This window comes from Artemia sp. Qi Xiang Cuo, chromosome 13 (assembly GCF_049724085.1).
Source record: "Artemia sp. Qi Xiang Cuo chromosome 13, ASM4972408v1, whole genome shotgun sequence".
In the NCBI taxonomy this organism is placed as follows: Eukaryota; Metazoa; Arthropoda; class Branchiopoda; order Anostraca; family Artemiidae; genus Artemia; species Artemia sp. Qi Xiang Cuo.
This window is the reverse complement of record NC_142806.1, coordinates 21,788,370-21,803,208: the sequence shown is the minus strand read 5'-3', so window position 1 is coordinate 21,803,208 and position 14,839 is coordinate 21,788,370. Positions and strand designations below refer to the sequence as shown.

The following is a 14,839-nucleotide window of genomic DNA, read 5'->3' as shown; positions in this document are numbered from 1 at the left end:
TCTCTCAATCCCAGTAAAGATCTTTTAAAATATACAAAAACTACTTATTTAACAGTAAAATTTCGATTTTAATTACCATCAAGTAAAGAAAAATCACACGGAATTAGGCAACTGAGTCTCTCAATCCCCGTAAAGCTCTTTTAAAAGATAAAAAAACTAATTATTTAACATATATATTTATTTTTTATTTACCATAAATTAAGTAAAACTCCCACTTAATTAGGCAACTGAGTCTCTCAATCCACGTAAAGCTCTTTTAAAATATAAAAAAAATAATTATTTAACATAAAAATTTCGTTTTTAATTACCATCAATTAAAGAAAAATCACACGGAATTAGGCAACTGAGTCTCTCAATCCCCGTAAAGCTCTTTTAAAAGATACAAAAACTACTTATTTAACACAAAAATTTCGTTTTTAATGAGCATCAAGTAAATAAAAATCACACGGACTTAGGCAACTGAGTCTCTCAATCCCCGTAAAGTTCTTTTAAAAGATACAAAAACTACTTATTTAACACAAAGAACCCCCATGTAACTGAACCCCTGTATAACTGAAACCCCTGTACAACTGAACCTCCGTGCTAAATTTCATTACGTTTAATATCTAGTCACCAAATGTTCCAAGCCTCAGAAGAAAAAGGGATTTTGAAAACAGGGAGCCCGATTTACGAAAAAAAAAAGGGATACCCCGTGCAACTGAACCCCCCTTGTAACTGAACCCGTGTATAACCGAAATCCCTCCGTGCAACTGTATCCTCTTTAACTGAACCCTCGTGCACCTCACCCCTCTATGCACCCCACCCCCCGCATAACACATTTCAGACAATTCTTTTTAAATTGACAATATTTTTCAAACGTTACTAACGTATTATACAGACCACATCGGCGAGGTAAAGCTAGGTCAAGTCACAATGTCATTCTATCGTTACTTTTAAATTAAGCTATTGAATACTTTCTAGCAATGTCCCTTGTAAGCGTCTACACAAATATCTTTTCGCAAATATCTTTTCGCAAAAAAAATTCGCAAATCTCGTAAACTAAAGAAGTAATTACCCTTTTCAAATCTTTTCTTGCCATCTACATCTCTTTTAGTATCAACTTTTTAGTATACTATCACGTTAGACCCTATTTTAAATTGAAAACAATGTTCAAACGCCACTTGTGTATTATACAGACCACATCGGAGACGTAAAGCTAGGTCAACTCACAATCTCATTCTATCATCGTTAGCCATTTCCATAGATTGATGTTGTTTCAAATTTATAACAAATTACCTGAGTTAACAAGCCCTTCGAGGTTAGCTTAACTGCTAATCAGTTTAACCCTTTTTCTTCATCTTCATATTATCCAATTCGCAAATGTTATCTAGCTGTTTTTTTCCCTATTATTCAAATAAGATCGTTCATACAGTTCAATTCGCGAATGTTATATCCTTTTTTGCAAATAGATTTATCTTTTAACAGCATATGTCAATCAATCAATTCTGAGTTTAGCCTACTATTCTTTAATTAACAACTTCCTTAATTATACAACTCAATGAATATCCAGAGATACCCAAAATTAATACAAAACTTAAATTTCTTTCCAAGAAAATATTTTGAATACGATTTGGCTGTATAAACTGTTATAATGCTTCAAGATAAAAAAAACAAGTTATGATGAAAGTGTCTCAAAAACCAGTCTGCTTGCGTTATACAATCTCAATTATACTTTCAAAACGTGTTTGATCACTTTATAGGTATATAATATAAAAGGTTTGGTCACTTTTTGCAATGTAATAGTCAAACAACACTGTATATTCTTGTAATCGTGAAACCTTTATATAACTTACTACTCTCATCGATTGAAAAAATAATAAAAAGTTAAAGTCAATCTCGCTCTCTCTCGCGCTCTTTCTCTGTGTCTCTTTTTGGCTCCCTGTCGCTCTTGCTCTCTCTCTCTCTCTTCTCCTCTCTTTCTTTCTGTCTCTTTTTCTCTCTCTCTTAAAGACCTACCTTATTTTTTATTTTTATCTTGTTTACCGTGAATCCAAAACGATTTGTACCCCTCGTGAATCCAAGACACTTGCTACCCTATATTAGGCCCGTTTTTTAGCACTAAGATCTTACATCTAATATCTTAAATCTTTCTGCAAAGATTATCGTTTTTTAACTCATCTTTGTTCTAAGATCTTGCAGCTCACTGATGTTAGCAATAAATGCGAAGACCGCCACTGTTTTGCCATATAGAACAATGATGAGAGAACTTTGATGATCTACTCATAATTTTTCTCAGACCGCTGATCAGAGCAGAATTATGAAAGACTTTTGCACAAAAACGACCATAGATGTAAGATCTTTGTTCAAAGGTTTCACTTTTAAGCGATTTCTGACAAAAGATGTAAGATCTTAGCACATTGACGAGTGAAAAAACAGGCCTATTTTGTGATAAACACTTCCAACAAAAACAAAGAAAATCTTTCGTGACAACTTTTGACAGAATTATTGACGCGGTCTTCACATGTTGTCATGCATTTCACATTAACGACACATCATATTTTTATCTGTTTTTGGAAAATGCATTAGAACTTTCAGTTTCCAATCCATTTTGCTTATTCAAAAGTTTCAATGAAATTGGTATCAATTATAAAGCGGCACTACCTATGATACGGCTTATATGCCCTTTTGAAAACCTGAATGCATATAGCTTTTTAGTTTGATTGAAACATCCCCTAAGCGTTCCCTAAAAGTTTCATCTTAATAGCCTTAGCGTAAATAGTTACTGTAACTGCAGTGGTAGTATTAATAGTACTAAAATAATAATAGTAATAGCACTATTAGTATTAGTAGCATTAATGTACTATTGCCTTTTGGTCATTTGAACTTAGCCTTACAAGTAGACAAAAAAAAAAAAAAAAAAAAAAAAAAAAAACGCACCCGGTATATTTCTTTGGGCAAAAAATGAAAAATTCCACATTTTTGTATATAGGAGCTTGAAACCTCTACAGTAGGGTTCTATGATACGCTGAATATGATGGTGTGAATTTCATTAAGGTTCTATAGCTTTTAGGGGGTCTTTCCTCCTTTTTTTCGAAAATCACCCAAATTTTCTCAGGCACGTAAATTTTGATGGGTAAGATTAAACTTGATGAAACTTATATATTTGAAATCAAAATTAAAATCTGATTCTTTTGATGTATCTATTGGTACCGAAATTCCGTTTTTTAGAGTTTCGGTTACCATTGAGCCGGTTGCTCCTTACTTACAGTTCGTTACCACGAACTGTTTGATAGGTGGGTGACACCTGACACCTTTTTAGTTTGATTGAAACTTCCCCTAAGCGTTCGCTAAAAGTTTCACCTTAATAGCCTAAATAGTTACAGTAACTGCAGTGGTAGTATTAATAGTAGGCTACTAAAATAATAATAGTAATAACAGTAATAGCATTAGTAGCATTAATGTAGTATTGCCTTTTGGTAATTTGAACATAATTCCTATCAAACCTTTGAAGTTTCAACTTAAAACAATTAGCCTTTGTTATGACATTGCAGATATATCTGTTTGATCCGTATATTTATATACTTCTTATGATTATCATCTTAACGCTCTTAGCCTTACAAGTAGACAAAATAGAGGTAGTGTTGAAGTAGCAGTAGTGGTAGTATGTGTAGCAGCAGCAGTAGTATTAGCTGCATATATTGTCTTTTGGTAAATAAATCTTCCCCTTTAATGATGACTGAAAGTTCCAACTTATCTAAATACATTCTTGAGATACGTTCTTTTTACAATGTACAAGCACATAGTGTCTTTTGAATTATATAAAATTTTCCTTGAACAGTTTTGAATGTAGTTCTGCGATTGTAGTAGCAATAGTGGCATCAGTAGCATTGGTAGTAGTTGTAGTGGTACTAGCGTTCAGTGGTAGCAGTTTTCATCGCTCTTATCGTTTCTTGAAAGTTCCGAATTAACATACAGTCATTCCTGAGTTGCGCTCTTTTGACTAGCCAACTGAGTAAACCAACTCAAAATTTGAGTTACAGATGTAAAAATTCTTCGTCGATAAGTGTAAATTCTTCCGATGACAGTTGTATTGTCACCTCATTCCACTCAGCCTCGATGTTAAAGTTGGGTACTTCAATTCTGGACCACTTCTCTTCTTTAGAGTATCTTGAAATCTTTTTTATTATCCATGTATCTAGTGGATGTAATTTATAGTGTTAGCTGGCAAATTTTATATTAATCAATTTTAGAGGAGGACTAGGAGTGTGTAGAGTGAAATTGTTCACAAATAACAGAATTTTGGGTTTCTTTTTGGCCAGAGTTTTGTCTAGTTAAGTCAACCATGAGGAAAATGCCTCATTATTCATCCATGTCCTTTTATTTGACCTGTATTCAGCAGGCAGAGCCTTGACACCTTTAAGGCATCTAGGATTTTAATACAGCAATAACAAAGGCCTTTAACTTGGTTGATCCTGTCGCAATAGTTGCTTGTAAAATTGTAACCCTTTCTTCGCTCTGTTTGCCACTGTGTCACTTTCCATTTTTAAATTGACAGATTTTTATCAGGGAGAAGCTTGATATCAGTGGCGGATCCAGGGGGCCAAGGGGGCGCGCGCCCCCTAGTGTAGTATAAAGTAGTGTAATTTACTTAATTAACTCCAGTTTGCGTTAATTAAACTTGCTCATAACGCTCATAAGTTTATCGGATCAACCTATTTGCTCCCTCCCCTTAAAAAAAAATCCTGGATCTGCCCCTGCTTGATGTAACAAGCCGTTTCATCAGTGCTAAAATAGTTTTCGTTAGATAGTCTATTCTTTCAAAATACTCTTTAACGAACCCTTTCACTCACCCCAAGCATTAGTGTCCACATGCGCTCTCTCACCACAAAACTTTAAACTTTCTTAAACTTTATTTTGTACTTCTTTTTAAAATTCTCAAGCCAACTGTTATCAGGCTCAAAATTATCTTGTACCGGAGATATAGAGGTGAACTCCGACTTATAAAAGCTATAGTAAAAATGGTGCTGTTTCGCTTAATGGTACACACGAAAGAAGTCAAGTTCGGTTAATGCTAATGAGATAAAATAAAATAGGATAAATATATAAGAGTTTAGAAAAAAATTTGGATTATATATTTGCACATTAGGGGGTGGGGGTAAAGCATAGCATGTATCAAATACGTAACCTAACTATGTCAACCTTCCTGTTAACACTTATCTGGAGCTCGGTGCTATGAACTAAATTTATATTAACTATTAACTAAATTAACTATGAGTAAATTCGTCTTCAAAGATGACATGGTCCGCAGAGCCCCTGGGGCAAGTGCTGTAAATAGTACATATTCCTGATTGTTCAAGCATGTTTTATATTTGAAAAATGGGGCTTGTTGGTTTATCGGTGTCTAATTGGCTCAAAACTTTCTGGGTTCGTTGTATGGATCTAAGGTATCAAATGTTTCGTTCTAGGACGGGAGGCCATATAAGGCTCAGAAATGGTCTAATATCTTTTATCACGGTCAGTTTTAAATTTGTAGCAATGAGTTCTTGAACCATTAATAACTTAAAGTAAAAAGAAATAATTTCACGTCACCCCCTTGAAAATGGGGTCTTTTAAAGGGCCAAAAATATTTTTTTTATGCGTATCAAAAAGGTTGACAAACCCAAAATATTCAAAGGCTCAGATGAAAAAATTGCTAGATCGAGTTTAGGTCCCAAAAAAGGCTACTTTGGGGACCAGAAGTAGAATTTTCCGAAAACTGATTTACATGTAGGTGATTACCTTTTCACAAGATTAATTTTAGTTGTACGTGTGTTGTTAATAAGCTCTTTATGTGCATATTCTTTTACAGATCGTAGAGGAAAATGAGTGTCTTGAGCAGTTATAGAAGAGAAGCTACAGTTCTTCTTCAAGAAAACCCAATCAATCGTGCATCTGCTGCAGATTTTCTGAATCGGTTTTCAGGGTATGTTGACCTTTTATCTGGCTCAGGATTTACACCACCAGATGTTCTATCAAATATATCTGAAGAAGAAATGAGACAGATTTTGGAAGACGTCGTTTCAAAGATAAATGACGCATCGTCTGAAATGGATGCTAAAAAAAGTCCTACAGATAGTTCTTTTGTCCCTCGGCTTAGTTCTGGTCTTGCACGATATGGTGTTTTCTATGGTGCAGACAACTCTAATTTGCTGCTAAAAGCAAAGGTGCCTTTACTTGAACTCCCAGAAGAAATTGAACTACTCGGAAGTTCTAAGCCAATTGTATCGAGAACTATCTGTTGTAGCAGTAAAGAACAGTCGAAAGATGAAGTAAATAGGTCTATAGAGAGTGGGTGGACCATTGGTGGTAGTATTAACTTAATTTCGTTTTCAGCTGGAATCAGATTTGACGACAAGAGTTACAAGAAGGATTGTTCCTCAAGAATTACTAAGCTAGAAAGCACTGTTTTCAATAAGCTTGCAATTTATCCAGTAGGGGCTTTTATAATTCCTACTAATCAAATGAAATTAAATAGTGAAGCTGAGGTCGCATTGGACAGAATAATGACGACTTCAGAAGCAGAAGACTTTCTGCGCACTTTTGGGTCCCATTATCCAGGCAACATTTATCATTACGGAGACATAGTGCATTTTTCATGCGAAATGACAGCAAGCGATTGTTGCTCAGCGTCTGAGTTAGAATCAAATGCAGAGAGGTAGTTTGCTGCCACGTTATTTTGGCAGGGACTAGGAAAAGGTTTCAAGGCAAATGCCAGTTACAAAATTAAAAATGAATATCAACAGAAACAACAGAAGGCAGGAAAAAAATCAAGTAAGGAAATACATTTTGTTGTTTATGGACCACAGACGGCTCCTTCTTTGTTTTGTGAACTAATAAAAAAAACACCTGAAGAAGGGTTTATCATAGGTAAACGAGATCTTAAAAATCTTATTCCTGTGTGGAGTCTTGTCGTTAATGAGTTAAAAAATCAAGCTGAATTGATCAAAATGCCTGGATGAGTTTAACAAAAGATATAAAATCGCAAGAAATTCAAGATCTTCGTTCTCATTACCGTAATAATGATGGGGAACTGGCAATGAAAAATATGCAGCAACTCCCAGATTTGCGAAGACAGCAGAAGAAGCAATGGTCGGCTCAATAAAATGCTCTCCAAGACGCACATGAGACTAATTAGACAAACGAAATTGAGTCTTTAACTCCTATTATCAGGATTAATAACGACTTGACCAAACAGCCTAAATTGAATGGACCGAACAGAGAAAATATTTACAATCAAACACTGCAGAAATTTCGGGAGGAAAGTTTAGTTAGTGCATTCATCATTGATTGTCCTTGTGATTTAACCAGTCTTTCTTACAGAATACTTCACCGTCTGGAACTTCAATGCTGCAATTTACCTGATGAAGGATCAAATGAGTCCTCAGAGTCCGAGGAAGACTTCTGGTCCGAAATGGAACTAACAAAAAAAGAAAAAAAATTTGATGTTTCCATCCTTCTCAAGATGTATTCAGTCAGAGATAGAGTAAATGTTTTACGACATCTTCTTGAATCAAGATTTGCTATTCCTATATGTTCCAATGACACTCTAGAATTACTTAGAATCACACAAAGATTAGAAGAAGACATTTTCCTCGGGGAAGACCTAAAGCTGCCACTAATTGCTATAATTAGTCAAGTAAAAAATTTTGAGAGTTCTACTGGTAAGATCATGGAAAATCTTTTCTATTTAAAAACTTCTCTAGAAACTTATGAGACATCAAATGTGGAGGTTGGACAAGGCTTAGTCTGCTTTGAAAATAGAGATAAGAAATCTTGCATCGTCATACATATTTGTGGTGATTTTAAACCTTATTGGAAATTTCTAACTGAATTCACTGACTACTTAATAGTTGAAGACGAATTTACCTCTAAATCAAACAAAATTTCTCATTTTATGAGCACACATTCTAGTGAAGAAGACTTACCACAATCAATTACAGTATGGATACCTAGTGTAAAAAAAACTAAATCAAAGGACCATTCCTTTCATCTTATTGAGGGTCCTTTAGAGTATTTTAATGAAATCGATCAAAAACGCATATTAGAAGCTGTTTTTCGTAAAGCCGGAGATCACAAACATTCAATGTATTCAATATTCCCTTTTGAAGATTCTTCAATATCAGAATTTAATAATTTACGACAAATGTATTTGGTTGTTTCTAATATGAATGGCTTAGAAACTTATAGATCAAACGTGCTGATATTGCAAAAGAGTTTTGCAAGAAAGGGGGAATTGATATAAAAATTAAATGATTTTTAACTTGTAAATGATAATTTCATAGGTTAATATATAAAGAATAAAATATAAATCTTGGAAGTTTTTCTAATAAATACAAGCAAAAAAAACGACCCACTTATCAACTATTTCCTGGAAGGACTCGATAAAAAAGACATAGACATTATTCTACTTCTTCTTCGCGTTATTGATGATGCAATTTCAGTGAACATCAAAGAATCTAAAATGGTGCGTCAACTAGAAGAGGTAGTACATCAAAAAACAAAAACCTTCTTGAGAAATATACAATTACCTGGAAAGAGCCCTGAGCATGATCATCAGATAGAATCTAATAAGAAAGAGCTATTGAGTGCAAAAGAGAGGCGTAAATATGCTCGTCTTTCACTTCGTCACCTATGGAGGGAAGTTTCGCTATTTTATTAATCAGGGAAATGTGTAGATTTTGAATATTTACCACACATGGCGGCGTCTTGTTTGATTGCTGGGGAAACACTAGAGCTCTACGATGGAGATGGAAATATGCTAAATGTTGATTGGCTCGATGCAATATTTAAGAATTTGAGCTCTTTGCTTCCAAATAAAAGAATTTTTGTGTTATCCGTGCTCGGAGAGCAAAGCAGTGGAAAGTCAGCATTGCTGAATACAATGTTTGGCATTCGTCTTGCAGCCAGTATAGGCCAGTGTACTAGAGGCCTCACCATGACCCTAGTAAAGACTGCAAACCGAAAAGAGTAGGACTACGTGGTTATCTTGGACACAGAAGGTGTACGTTCACCAGAACATAAAGGTATTTATGGCTGTGCGAAGCGTGATAATAAGATTGCGACCTTGTCTATCTTACCATCAGATGCAGTTATTCTAGTTATTAAAGGTGAAAATGACAATGCCTTAAAAGAAATACTGCCTATTGTTGCACTTGCATATAAAGGCTCTAAATAGGCAGAAGAAAGAGGAGGCCTGCTTAGCTGCAAAATTGTTGCAGCTTATAATCAGGTGAAGTGTCATCAAGAAAACAGAAATAAACTTCTGAACATTTTTACGCAACTATCTGTGACACTTGTTGAATCTTTTGCAAAAGCAAATTCTTTAGAAGATGTAGGTGCACATACATCCGTCAGCTTCCCACAGATGTTCATCAATGAACAAGACATACGTGTATTTGGATGCAACACAAAAGGGGATCCACCAAATGACATCCCAAACGAAGAATTTAGCCTGCAAATTATTAATTTTAGAGAGTATATCCATGAGCAGGTTGTTAGTCAGTCTGGGTGGAGTGCTCGAAAAATCGAAAGTCTGGATAATTATTTGTTCTTGGTGTGGGAGTGCTTAAACAACTCTAATTTTGACCTGTCTTTTGAAACGGTCATCGAGAGACACGTGTACTCAGAAATAGAGCGGGTGTATCAGCCCCTTAGAAAATCATATATCCTGGAATATGAAAAGCAATATGATTTATTAAAAGACACATTTAAGAAAGAAATCTCTTTGAAAACAGAACAGTCTACGACCTTAAGCAAAATAAATGAATTGGTTGAAGATCTTGAGGTGAAGAGGAAGCCCTGTGCTGAAAAATTTGAAGAAGAGGTAAACAAAATTTTTGAACAAAAAGAGAACCAAAAGTGGAAAACTGAATTTAACAGAAAAGCGGGTGACACTATCTCCCGTCAAACTCGTCAATGGCGGGATAAACTAGAAGTTTTCTTGAAAAATTGGCTTCTGTTTGACGTAAAGGTAGGTGAATATGAAAAAGAAATGAGAGATAAAATAATAGAAGAATTTAAAATGAAGAGTCTCAAAGACAAAACAAGACAAGAATTGTTGGTAATGTTTGACACATATTTCAACAAAATTTTGCGAAAAGCAGAAAAAGAAAATCCTCCATTGAATGTCAGAAATGCTGTTCACCAGGCTTACATGAATAATCACACGATTCAGATAAAAGGAGTTGACCTCTTATCTGACGAACAAACTAACGTTGGCCAAAATAAACCTCCCTGGGAGAAATTTAAAGATGTAATCAACAAAACTTATGGAAGCATATATGATGAAGTTGCTAAATGGCTGTCTCAGAGTAAAAGCAATGAAGATAGAATTGAAAAAAACATTGCTCGTATAATAGTCAGTATCACAGCCGGAAAGAAATACTATTCTGATGCAGCTGTACATGATGTAATTAGTGATGTTGACAAATTTCTCAGACGTAAAGACAAAAAAATTGACATAGACAAAAGGAAAAAAGTTCATAGACTTGCGTACGAAATATTAGTAGGTTTCTTTAGAGAAATTCAAGGAAAAGTGGGAGGAGGAGAATTCTGTCTACTAGCGCTTCTTTTCTATGAAGAAGGTCATGCAAGGATATTTTCTTGATGTCGCAGATGGTTTGGATGAAGTAGACTTAATGGCATCAAGACTTGAGGATTATTTTTCAAGACACTCCTTTGAAGCTTTTAATAAGGAAGTTCAAGAAAGCGTGATGGCCAAATTAAGAAATAAATGCTGGCCTCAATATACAAAAAATATTCAAGGTCACATGGATTTATTTTTAATTGAGGAAGTTGAGCCAAAAGGTATTGCTGATGTCTTGCGTAAAATAGAAAATCCTAGTGATTTGAAGAGGATTACGACTTGTAGACTGATTGGCTTTGAAATTGAAGCACTCTCTGAAGATCTAAAATGGATCAAGTTCCAAGATCAACTTGAAACTTGCTTAAGAAGCACGTATCAAGCGGCTCCAAAGTATGAAAAAACGGGATTAAAGTCTTTTCAGTTTCATCAGCTTTTCATATCACTAAAATCGATTAAGAGCACACATATTGCCGACGAATTGTCAAAAGAAATAAATACTGTTGGTTGGACAGAATTGGACAAATTATCTGTTAAATTTGACTTGCGACATATTGAGTCTATGATAAACAGAATTTCCCAGTCTTATAGAAAATCGGATAAAAATCATATTAATGACTATGTTTTGATACAACTTCAGGACAATATTCATTTTGAAGCGGCTTTTTGCACAGCATGTCAAGAGCCATGTCCTCTTTGTAAAAGTCCCTGCTTTCGGGAAGTGTCTCACATCGGTTCGCATGATACTTTTCATCAGCCAGATGGTCTAGTTGGTTGGCGTTATTCCAAAGGGAATAAACTAAGTGCCATGGGTTGTAATACGACTGCTCTTGATCTTTCTTTCACACTAAATAATGGAGAGAAATGAAAATATGCAGATTTCTCAAAGAAATTCACAAATTGGATGCAGCCTAATAGAACTAAGCCTGTTTCAGATTATAGGGAATACTTGATACGTTCGTATAACAAAGAAATTGCAGCTTACTATTCGGCAAATCCATCTGATATATTAGACATTGCTGAAAGTCTTGAAGTTGTCATAAACAAAATTAAAAGAAACGTTGACTTCCATAAGGATTTTCCCAATAAACCCTGATGAAAAAAGGCAGCTGTGCACCTTCAAGCTTGAAGAGTCTTTGTGACACCAAGGTGGTTTTTGTCTTGTCAATATTAGAGTACACCATCAAACAACCTCTACTTTTGTATTTTGTTTGAATAAATTAAGTGCACTAATATTCCATATGACTACTGTTTTGATTAAAAAAAAACGCAAAAAAAAAAAAAAAAAAAACATTTCTATACTTAATTTTTAAAAGGGATTGGTTTGATCCCTAAAACCAGCAGGTTTTCTTTCGAAGCAAGAGGGAACAAAATAAGATTATTTTAAGAAACATATACGCAAAGTTTTGTTCTATTTTGTCAAAAAATTTCCTTTCTCAGCGTGTCTAAGAAAGTGTTTAATTTTAAAGCCCATTTGCGTTAAAATAGGTAAATCTATAGGACATATGAGACATTTCTGAAAGTCTTGGAGTTGTCACAAACGAAATTTAAAATAAGATTGACTTTCATAGGGATTTCCCTTGCAAACCCTGATGAAAAAAAGCAACTATGTACCTAGAAGCTTAAAAACCCCTTGTGGCATCAAAGTGGTTTTTGTCATATTAATATTAGAGAGCTACTTTTGGCTATTTTGGAAAGGGGGTAAGTTAGTAAAATGAAACAGGCTAAAATATGTCCCGGGAAAATATTTTGAAGTAACTACCTCCACTCTTACTGCCTCTAGAAGCTTCTGAAATTTGCCTATATGACAGGTCTATACCTATTGAAATTTTGACAAAACAACTTTTAACCCTAATTTTCAGTTTCTTTGTCTCTGGCTTTAGTTTTGAAAATACAATTCCTGTTATTTGAGTAGAATTTTAAGCCATAGCAATGTTGTTTTTTTTTAATTTAGGAAATATATTTGCATATCTTTAAAAACTTATAAATTGGGATTGAGCAAAGTTGTGAAGCGGAAAACAATTTTGTTGTACTTTATTTCAGCAGAAGATCTATTTTGCAAGGTTTTACTTTTATAACACACAGATTTTTAAAGGTCACTAAAGGTTAGGATCCTCTAGAGGGAGGAGTGGAGGGAAATACTTCAAAACACCTTCCCGGGGTATACTTTAGCCTGTAGATGCATCCCTGAAACTTTCATTTTCCTAACCTAACCTCTTTCCAAGATAGCCAAAAGTAGCTAAAGTAGAATTTTACCATTTTATCTGCAAAGTTCAGAAGGCTTGTGTAAAACTAAAAAAAAAAAATCGAAAGAAATTACCTTTCAGAAATAAGTCTGCAACCACAAGTGAAAAGTCTTCATTTGTGTAGCTTTTACGCCCAATAGATCAAAAACCCGGACGATCTCTTTTTACGATATTTTCGCATCGAAAATGGGTCTTGCCCTGTGGTATTTTGCTGTCCTGGTATCATGCTCTAATTAAAATAAGCGAGTTTAACGAGTTTAAATATATATTCGAGGAATGTAAATATACCGCAGAAGTACCTATACACTAAAAAAGTGTATTTTTACGCTAATCCAACAACTAGAAAGTACGCTGAACAATCGTGAAATAATGCTGAAATAATAGTGTTTTTTATCGTGTAAAGACAGTCCCCGCACCGATTACAAATGTGTCAGTGTGGAGAAAAATTTTGCTGTTGTACCATAGAACTGGCTATATTTGACTTTATATTTTTGTAGTCATCTGTCGATTTCGGTGTGCTAAGCAAGCTAACGTGCTTACTAATTTCGTAAAAGTCTGTCTATATTTTGTCCTAGTCTGAAAACAGGATAAGAACCTGCATACAGGGAAGGCAGTGGTGTATTTAAGGACAGAGACCCATAAAAATCTTTCTAAATTTTTCTAAAGAGCTTGATCTCTTACTGGCAGCAGTCTTCTTTATTTCACGCAGCATAGTTTGATAGTTTATTTGATAAGAGCTCACAGCAATAAAAATTTGTCTCTTCATAGATCTTATTTTGCTTTTATACATCTATTAAGCTTTTCAAAGAGTTCGTGGTAATAAACTGTAAGTAAGGACGTAATCGGCCAAATCGTGACCAAAACTCTGAAAGACACAATTTTGATAACAATAGACACATCAAAAGAATTGATTTTTTTTATCTTGATTTCAAATATATATATAATTCAATAAGCTTAATGTTTTGCATCAAAAGCTAAAAACTTGAGAAAATATTCACGAATTTCAAAAAATGGAGGAAATATTCCCAAAATTCCAAGCTGCCTCAATGAAAATCGAATAATCAAGTACAGAGTGACATTGAACAATTTCTTAAAGGTTTCAAGCTTCCATCTGCAAACAATGAAAATTTGTTGTTTTTTGTTTGTTTGTTATTTTGTTGCTTTTTTTGCGAGAAGAATGATCAAGGATGCGGGTTTATTTTGGTTTTTTCCAAGGGTTGATACCTCCAAACCGAAAGTCATAAGTGGTTTGAAAAGGCCTCATTCAAAACGATAATAAGAGTTCTAGTGCCCTCTATAAGTGACCAAAAAGGAAGGAAGGCAGCTGAGTCTCCTCACACGCCTGGTTCCCCTCAATCAAAGTTTTGATTGCCAAATTAAAAGATCTAAGTGGTTTGGAAAGGTCTCATTCAAAACGATAATAAGAGTTCTAGTGCCCTCTATAAGTGACCAAAAAGGAAGGAAGGCAGCTGAGTTTCCTCACACTTCTGGTTCCCTCAATCAAAGTTTTGATTGCCAAATCAAAAGTTCTAAGTGGTTTGGAAAGGTCTCATTCAAAACGATAATAAGAGTTCTAGTGCCCTCTATAAGTGACCAAAAAGGAAGAAAGACTGTTGAGTCTCCTCACACGCCTGGTTCCCCTGAATCAAAGTTTTGATTGATTCCACTCAATCGAAGTTTTGAGACAGCCATTGTGTTTAGCATAGTTGAGCATAGGTCAGCATGTGTTTTAGCATAGCCACTGGACATGACACAACCCCGAAGCCTCTGAGGAAAAAGCTGAAGTTATGGAAGTTGTTCGTTGTTTGTATATAGTATATGTTGTTAGTACGTATGCAGATGTTTTTTCGGGAAAGATGGTATTTTCTGCGTGGGAGGGAGCTACAGGAAGAGTTTTCCATGGGAAGGGTATTTTCCAGGGCTGAACGTTCTAGGGCAAATTTTAAACGGGGGTAATTTGTCACAATTCCTATAGGAAATTTATTTTGTTTAT

At 34.8% G+C, this 14,839-nt stretch overlaps 1 pseudogene across 1 annotated transcript; it reads left to right on the top strand.

Annotated features, from left to right (window-relative positions):
- Window positions 1–1,836: 1,836 nt before the first annotated feature.
- On the top strand, window positions 1,837–11,835 carry LOC148945071 (uncharacterized; annotated as a pseudogene). The gene is made up of 2 exons (XR_016142676.1): window positions 1,837–1,863; window positions 5,828–11,835. The product of XR_016142676.1 is annotated as an uncharacterized LOC148945071 (transcript).
- The last annotated feature ends 3,004 nt before the right edge of the window (window positions 11,836–14,839 follow it).